We start from the raw sequence: 8,246 nt of genomic DNA on the forward strand, positions 1-8,246 counted from the left end.
GCCTTCCCAGAAGACCCGGCTGCCCGGAGACCCCCCAGAGATCAAGGGACATTGTCCAAGAGGAGAGGCCAAACTCCAGCTCAAGAATCCTGCTTCTCTGTCCCCAGGAGTCCCTCTGCCCCCAGCCCAGCCCCCACTCCTGCCCTGGCTGACCTCGCGCAGCCTCTCTGAGTTCCTAATTTGGCTGCCCAAAGTTTGCAACCCGCTGGGCCACCCCAGAGCTGTGGGACGCCAGCCGCCGCGTTCTCAGTGCCCAGGTCTTGGGAAGAGGAGGAGGAGGAGGAGGAGGAAGAAATCTTTGATGCTGGGCCAGAAACCTCTGCCTCAGACTCCACTATTCAAGCTTCCCCTTTAGCTTCAGGTAGGATTTTCTGTATCTCTTCCAGAAAGCCCTGGTCCCCACAAAAAAAAAGTTTCAGAGAGGAAAAAGAAAATGTCAAGGGACAAATAAGTTTTGAAAAACTGCAAAGCCCGGGATGTTAAAGGCTCTGACAAGACCTGCACAGAATGACCCCAGTGAACACCTTGGTTTAATCCCTCCTTGGCCACAGTTCTGTGGAACATGCCCTGAGCATCCAAGGTCCCAATTAAAGGCCCATCATGTGGGCCCAGAGGGGCGACGCGGCAGTCAAGCTGCAGAGAGAACCAGCTGATCCAACCAGACTTGGATGGGACGAGGGGGACTCAAGCCAGACCTGCATGCCACCTCTATCAGAAAGCAGAAATGTCCTGCCTGAGGCACCAGCGGGGACTCGGCCCCTCCCTGCTACCACCCTGCTCCTGGGCCTCTGAACGAACCCCCAGTTTTCTGCCCGAGACCTTAGGTTCCCTGAGAGCTTGCTTCTGGCTGCCAAGCCCCCCACATGGCAGGGGCCCCTGTGCCACCAAGAAAGCTAGAATAGAGGCTCCAAGGTGTCGTCAGGCAGCAAAATGCTCCCATGGTGACGTGGTAAAGATCAGCAACAGGTGCCACGGGCTGGGTGTGGTTCAGAGTGGCCCTGGGGGTTCCCGGGCTAAAACTTCATCCCCACTGTAACGACGGAAAGAGCAGGAACTTGGTGTGTCCGTGGTAATGTGATGAGAGGTGGTCAGGGTTGGACGAGGTCATCAGAGTGGAGCCCCTGTGACTGGCTTTGTAAGAAGAGGGAGCAAAGTGACCTGATGGTGCACACCTGTCATCCCCGCTACTCGGGACTGAGGCAGGAGGAACACAAGTCTGAGTCCAGCCTGAACAATTTAGTGTCACCGTTTCAAAAATAAAGTAAGAAGAGCTGGCAAGGTAGCTCAGGGGTAGAGTGCTTGCCTAGCCTGTGTGAGGCCTGGGGTTCAATCACCAATATCCACCACCACCCCCCAAAAAGGGGGAGGGAGGGCAGACAATACATACATGCGCTCTCTGTCACCATGGGGTACCCTGTGCTGCCTGGGACTCTTGACAGCAAGAAAGACAGCCGACACCAGATGTGGCTCCTCACCTGTGGGCCAGTACTGTGAACCAAAATGGACCATTTTTTTCTTTATAAGGTTATCCAGCCTTACGTATTTTGTGACAGTAACACAAAAGAGACTAATACAATAGACGTTTGCATTTAATGAACAAGTTGCTTTATGGACATTATGGATACTTTACTATTTTTCACACCAGGAAGCAGATGGGAGTGAGTTAAATTTGCCAGACCTCATCTGCAAAAACAGGCTAGCAAAGGTATGGGATTCTGTGGGACTTGGGGGATTCCATAAGATACTGAGCCCAAGGCCTCGCCAGCCAGGTGCTATCCCATCTGCCTCTGGAATCTCACACCCCTCCTCTGCCCACAGCCCTCTGTGACTTTCACCTCCTTTGAGTTCAAAGCACAAGTTATCCCTGCAGCCTGTCGAGACCTTCCCCATCTCCCCCCTACCCTCATCCCCAAACTCAACCCCTTCCTAGACCTTGTTTTGATACTTGAAGAGATAGTGGCTCAGACACAGCCCCTCTTAGGGGCCTTGTACATGCCGTTCTTCTGAACACTCTTAACTCTACTAGAATCGGTCTCTGTTCAAATGTCACCCTTCAAGAAACCTTCCCTAAAATATCTCCCTGGACTAGAAGAACATCCCCTTCCCCAAACTTCATGCCCACCTAGAATGTGTGAACAGGACCATATTTTGAAGTACAGAGCCGGGCATGGTGGCACACATCTGTAATCCCAATGACTCAGGAGGCTGAGGCAGGAGTATTGTGAGTTCAAAGCCAGCCTCTGCAACTTACTAAGGCATTTAGCAACTCAGTCTCTAAATAAAATGTAAAAAGGGCTGGGGATGTGGCTCAGTGGTTAAGGGTCTCTGGGTTCAATCCACAGTACTAAAAAAAAGAAAAAAGAAAAAAAGAAAGAAATACAATCTTTGCAGGTGTAATCAAATTAAAATGAGCTAGTCCTGGAATTCAGAGGACCTAATCTGACATACTGATGGCTTTATATGAAAAGGGAAATTGGAGCACAGAGGCAAAAACCCACAGGGAAAACGTTACGTGACCACGGAGGCAGAGACAGGAGCAATGTGTCTGTCAGCCAAGGTCCGCCAGCGACCACCAGGACTGGGAGGTGCAAGGAAGGGTTCTCCTTAGGGCCTCAGAGGGCACGTCCCCTGCCGACACCTCAGTTTTGAATTTCTGGCCAGAAGTGGGGGTCAATCGATTTCTGGATGTTTTGCTTCTTTGCTGTTTTGTTAGATTTTTGGTTTTGTTTTCTGTGCCCGGGATGGAATCCCAGGACTTGCTCACTCCCTTGCACTGAGCTATGCCCCCAGCCTTTCTATCTTTATTTTTTTTTTTTAGAGAGAGTGAGAGAGGAGAGAGAGAGAGAGAGAATTTTTTAATATATATATATTTTTTTTTTAGTTTTTGGCGGACACAACATCTTTGTTTGTATGTGGTGCTGAGGATCAAACCCGGGCCGCACGCATGCCAGGCGAGCGTGCTACCACTTGAGCCACATCCCCAACCCTAGCCTTTCTATTTTGATTTATTTTGAAACAGGGTCTCACTCAATTGCCCAGACTGGCCTGAAACTCGCCATCCTCCTGCCTCAGCCTCCCGAGTCACTAGGATTACAGGCATGTGCCACCACGCCCAGCTTAAATTTCTGTTTTTAAGTCACTGGTTTGTGGTATTTTGTTACAGCAGCCCAGGAAACTAATACACACCCTCCTCCACCCCTCACTCTGTCCACACCCAGCTTTTATTTATTTTTTTTCTCCATAACTCATTACCACCAAAATGTGATATGGTTGATCCTTGTTATTTGTGGATTCCATCATTGCAAATTTGCTTACTCACTGAAATGCATTTGCAACCCCAAATCAATACCGACAGGGCGTTTCCGCTCATCTGAGGATGTGCAGAGAGCAGGAAAACACTGGAGTGGCCCAGCGTGCATGGCTCCCAGCTGGGGTCAGCCGAGGAGAGGCTCTGGCCTGGCTTCGCCTCTCCTCCTGTAAACAAGTGTCCTTTTGGAGGAGGGCTCTGGAGTGTGCCCCACGCCTGGCTACGTCCTCCATGCTCTGGAAATCTCTCTAGGTGGCGTGATACCTAGTATAGCATAGATGCTGCATAAATAGCTGTCACCCTGTCTTGTCTGGGGGATAATGACAGGGAAAAGGCTTCATGTCTTCCGAACACACTAAAATTTTTTTTCGGAATATTTTGGATCCAATGTAGGTTGGACTCACAGACACAGAACCCACAGATACAGGGAGCCAGCTGTATGTTAGCTGTTGTCTTTCAACCGAAACATGCAGAAGACAAAGTACTAGTCGATGGGCTGAGAAAGCAGTTGTGACCAGCACCTGAAGGAACCTGACCCTGTGTTTCCCCTCGGAGCAGAGGTCGGTATTCACTGATTCACTGTTTGCTGGGGCTTTAAAGGACAGGACTACCGTGGATGACGAGAACTGACGCTATGTGGATTGACTTATGCGTCGTCTTCTCTTGCTATGAGTGTGAGGATGTTGCTGTGTTCTGCTTCCGACCCAAGCCAGGCATGCAGTAAGTGCTCAATAAATGTTTTTGTTTTATTTTGGGAGGACTGAGGACTGAACCCAAGGACACTGAGCTACATCCCATCCTTTTTGTTTTTTATTCTGAGACAAGGTCTCACTACATTGCTGAGGGTCTCACTAAGATGCTGAGGCTCACCTCAAACTTACGATCCTCCTGCCTTAGGCTTCCAAGTCACTGGGATTACATGTGTGCATCACCACACCCAGCTCCAATAGTTTTTTTTTTTAATATTTATTCTTTAGTTGGACACAATATCTTTATTTTATTTATTTATTTTTATGTGGTGCTGAGGATTGGACCCAGGGCCTCGCACATGCTAGGTGGGCGCTCTGCTGCTGAGCCATAATCCGAGCCCCCAATCATTCTTTTAATCAATCAATGAAGTCATATAGAATTAATAAAAAGTTTATATAAAACGATCCAGTCCAGAACTGCTAGGCTGGTGGCTACTAAGGATCAGAGCCGCGCTGGGTTGGTTTGCAGAAGCTACACTGAGTACCTGGAAAGGCATCGAAGCCCATTGGGATGGGCCAGGTTGCCTCTGGGTCTCCCTAGAACCTGTGCCTGGTGGACCTAGAGACTCCCTAATGCTGAGGGGCTCCAGTGGACACCCCAAAGGATCAACCTGGTGAGTTTTGCATGGGAGCACCCACACCTCTGGGCCCCAGTCTGAAGCCACAGATCCATCTTTCCCTCTCCCAGGAAGCCTTCCCTGGAACCAAGGGTCTCCTCTGGGCTCCCAGGGTCCCGACAGGCACATGAGTCCAGGGACTGTGGGCCCTGTGCCCCCCACCAAGCTGAGTTCTTGAGGCAGAGCCCGACAGCTGTGGTTTCCTGCTGTGATCTCGGCTTCCTCCTGGTACAGTTGTCAAATGACCATAAGAGTCATTCTAACGATGGCTGCTGCACCAGGCGCCTCGCTAGACCTCTTGTAAGTTACCCATTTCATCTAATTCCTACCCACCACCCAACGGTGCTGGGGTTTGAATGTGTTCCCCAAAACTCACGGGTTAGGAACTTAGTGTTGGGAGGCCAGCCTACTGGGGGAGACGTTTAATTCAGGAGGATGGAGCTCTTGGGAGGGGACTCCTGTGACCATGGAAAGGCATGGAGGAGCAGGCGAGTTCTCATCCCTGTCTGCTGCCCCCACCCCACCAGCCTTCTGCCAGGTGAGGACATAACAATCCTCCCTCTAGAGGATGTGCCAGTCAAGAACCTGTCTGGAAGCGGCAACCCACCTGCAGGTGCCTGGCCTCGACCTGCAAGAGCCCAACCTCAGAGCCATGAGGGGATGAATCTGTGCTCTTCCTAAATTAAAACAAAAAACAGCACAAAAGTCGTCTAAGGTGAATGCGAACAGTTATTCCCATCTCTCAGTTAAAGAACGAAGTTCAGAGAGGATGATTCACGCTCAGAGTTGCACAGCTTGTAAGTCTGAATCAGGTCACACTGACCCTCTTGCCAGATGGGGTGTCGGGAGAACTACAGCTCTGAGCTGATCCTGGGGTGAGGTCACCGTGCCCACTGCCCTATACACACACAGAGACCCTGGGCTGGGCCCCACCTCACCGCACACTGCATAGCCCTTCTGCCCAGGCCCAGAGCGCTGGGCCAAGAGGAGTTGGGGACAGGTCCCTGAAGGAGCCAGAGCTCATTACCTGAACAAGGTCCTTCACTTGCAGAGGACAAGCCCCTCCCTCCAGCCTCTGCTGCCTGGGTTCTAAGAGGGAGGTGCCTTGACAAGAAGCTCCCAGCCTGGTCTCAGATCCTGTGACTGAAAAGGGAAGTTCACGAGAGGAGTCAAGGTGGGTTTTTAAACACCCCCCTCTGCCTGGTGGAGCACCTCTGCAGTCCCAGGTATTTGGGAGGCCGAGGCAGAAGGATTGCAAGTCCCAGGATGGCTTCGGCAACTTAGTGAGAGCCTGTGTCAAAATAAAAATTAAAAAGAGCTGCAGATAGACCTCAGAGGTAGAGTGCTGGCCTGGCATGCTGTGAGGCCCCAGGGTGGGTCCCCAGTACAAAACAAAAGTGGGGAGAAAAAGAAATATCCAATTCTCTCTCCATGCCTGAGCTTCGGGACGCAGGCCTGGGGAGCCTTCCTCAGTGAGCGCCAAGTCCCCACGTAGATATCACAGAACATCTTCTCCTCCAGCCTGGATAAGCAGGGCTGACTTTATGCCGCGTCAGGAATGACCTTGCTGTCTAAGCCAGACCGCCCCGAATGCACCAGATCTCTGGGCTACAACACCTCCCCTCGCAGAGCTGAGATGCTGCAGGGAGACACAGGATCCACAAAACCAAGGGTTCCACAGAGTACGTCAGGTAGTGACTCCTGGGAGTAAAGTAAACCAGGGAAGGGAGAGGAGGTGTGGAGGGTGTGATATTAAATTGGGGGGATCAGGGCAGGGCTTGCCAAGGGGGTGATGCTTCGGTCAATATGTGAAGGACTAAAGAGCAGCCTAGAGGGCCACATGAATTCAGGGGCAACCTGGGCAATGTCACAAGGCCCCACCCTCTCCATTAAGTAAATAATCCAATCAAGATGCAAAAATCTGTTTCCCAGGATTCCCAGAAAAAAAGATTCATTGACGAAGCGTAGTAGGGCCTTTCCAACACCTGACGGCACAAGCCAAGCCCCACTCCATCCAGACAGGAGGAGAGAGACCCCAAGGGAACTCTGCAGCTGTGGCAGAAAGGAGAGGGGACAAATAAAAAGAGGCAGAGGCTGTGTGTGTGTGTCTTTTGGTTTTGTACTTGGGATTAAACCCAGGGTGCTCTACCACTGAGCCACATCCTCAGCCCTTTTCAGCCTTTTTTATGTTGAGACAGGGTCCCAGGCTGGCCTTGAACTTTCGATTCTCCTGACTTAGCCTCCCAAATCACTGGGATTTCAGGACTGCACCGCTGCACCCAAAGTCCGAGTTTTGCAGATTAATTATAAGATTTCTTAGCTGGTAAGTGGCACAGCCTGGAAGTGCCTGGCTCAAAGCAGTCCTGAAATTCCCACTGTGGTCTGGAGGCCGTCCATCGCCACACACGGGACAGGTGGCTGGACCAGCCACTGGGCTAAGAGAGAAGGCCTTGAGCGTCAAGGGCAAACAGAACACAAGGGCAGCCACCTTCTGACGGAGCAACAGGGATCTGGAAGGTGGCCCAGGGCTGATCCAGAAGGCTCACGGGTGATGGAGGTACGTCCAGCAGAGGCCAGGGACAGCGGACTGGCTCCTCAGGTGGAGCTCAAGAGGCTCTCCGCAGGGAGCCCTGGGAGCAAGGACCAGATGCCTCTCTGGTCTGGGGCTGGAGTCCAGAGAGGCTGGGGTAAGGACAGGGGTGCGGGAGCTCCAGGAATCTGATACTTATGGAGTACCTGCTGTATCCATGAGCTCTACATGTTATTCCATGTTCAAGGGGAAGTGAAGGGGGAGAGAGTGCGCTGCGGGGTCCTGGCACCTGAGCAATGTGTGCTGCTCCATGGAGCCCCTCCTCCCCTCGGCCCTACAAGGGTGTTATTAGCCCACACTCTGCAGAGGTGAGGAACCCAGAGCCAGAAAAACCTAAGGCCAAGGCTTTGCCCACTCTCTGGGGGCCTTGCCTGGTAAGTATCTGGAATTGTGAGGTGCAGGGGTGGGGGGGGGGTGTTACTGCCTGTCCCTTCCTCCTTATCCAGGCACCAAGAAGCCCAGGAGAAAACTGGCCACTTGGGGCTAGAATCTCAGCCCTGCCCCTCCATCCAGGTCACCCTCATTCATGTACCCACTCCTCAGGGTCTGAGGACCCACCCAGGGGCAATCAAGACCCAAAGGGGATCCCCCCTGGCCTCGGTTTTCCCATCTGTGAAATGGGACCAGCCTAGCCCACTTCACGGGAGGGAGTTAAAAGCACTGAACCCGAGGGCAGGCCCAGGGCAGGTCAAGCCCTCAGAAGGCGCTCCAGGAGGGCGGGGCCAACTGGCATTTACTCACCAGCCCCAGGCACAGAGCCTGGCACACGGGAGGCGCCCCATAAATGCTTGTTTGAGAAAGGACCAAACCTCAATAAATAACAGCTGTTGTTGATGCTGCTGAAGCTGGCGAGGGAGTGGGCTCTCCCCTCCCCCACCCGCCGCCCGGTCCTGCACCCCCCTCGGGCCCCCTGCCCCCCCACGTCTCCTTCCCCTCGCTCCCACCGAGTCGGCCCCTTCCCCGTGGCCTCGCCGCTTCCATTT

The 8,246-nt window shown here is 52.5% G+C and overlaps 1 long non-coding RNA gene across 7 annotated transcripts; it reads left to right on the forward strand.

The window, feature by feature from the left end:
* The first annotated feature begins 171 nt into the window (after nt 1–171).
* Nucleotides 172–8,084, forward strand: LOC124092183 (uncharacterized). Of its 7 annotated transcripts, none has more exons than XR_009226734.1 (4): nt 172–361; nt 3,908–5,470; nt 5,725–6,364; nt 6,606–8,084. It is a non-coding gene; the product is annotated as an uncharacterized LOC124092183 (long non-coding RNA). The 7 variants fall into 7 exon arrangements; XR_009226730.1 differs by having other exon boundaries at nt 173–361; nt 3,701–5,470; XR_009226735.1 differs by lacking the exon at nt 172–361 and having other exon boundaries at nt 3,519–4,027; nt 4,598–5,470.
* Nucleotides 8,085–8,246: the final 162 nt, after the last annotated feature.

Source organism: Marmota monax, unplaced genomic scaffold, assembly GCF_021218885.2.
Source record: "Marmota monax isolate L192 unplaced genomic scaffold, Marmota_monax_Labrador192_F-V1.1 WCK01_AAM20220418_F8-fsc00102, whole genome shotgun sequence".
Classification (NCBI taxonomy): domain Eukaryota; kingdom Metazoa; phylum Chordata; class Mammalia; order Rodentia; family Sciuridae; genus Marmota; species Marmota monax.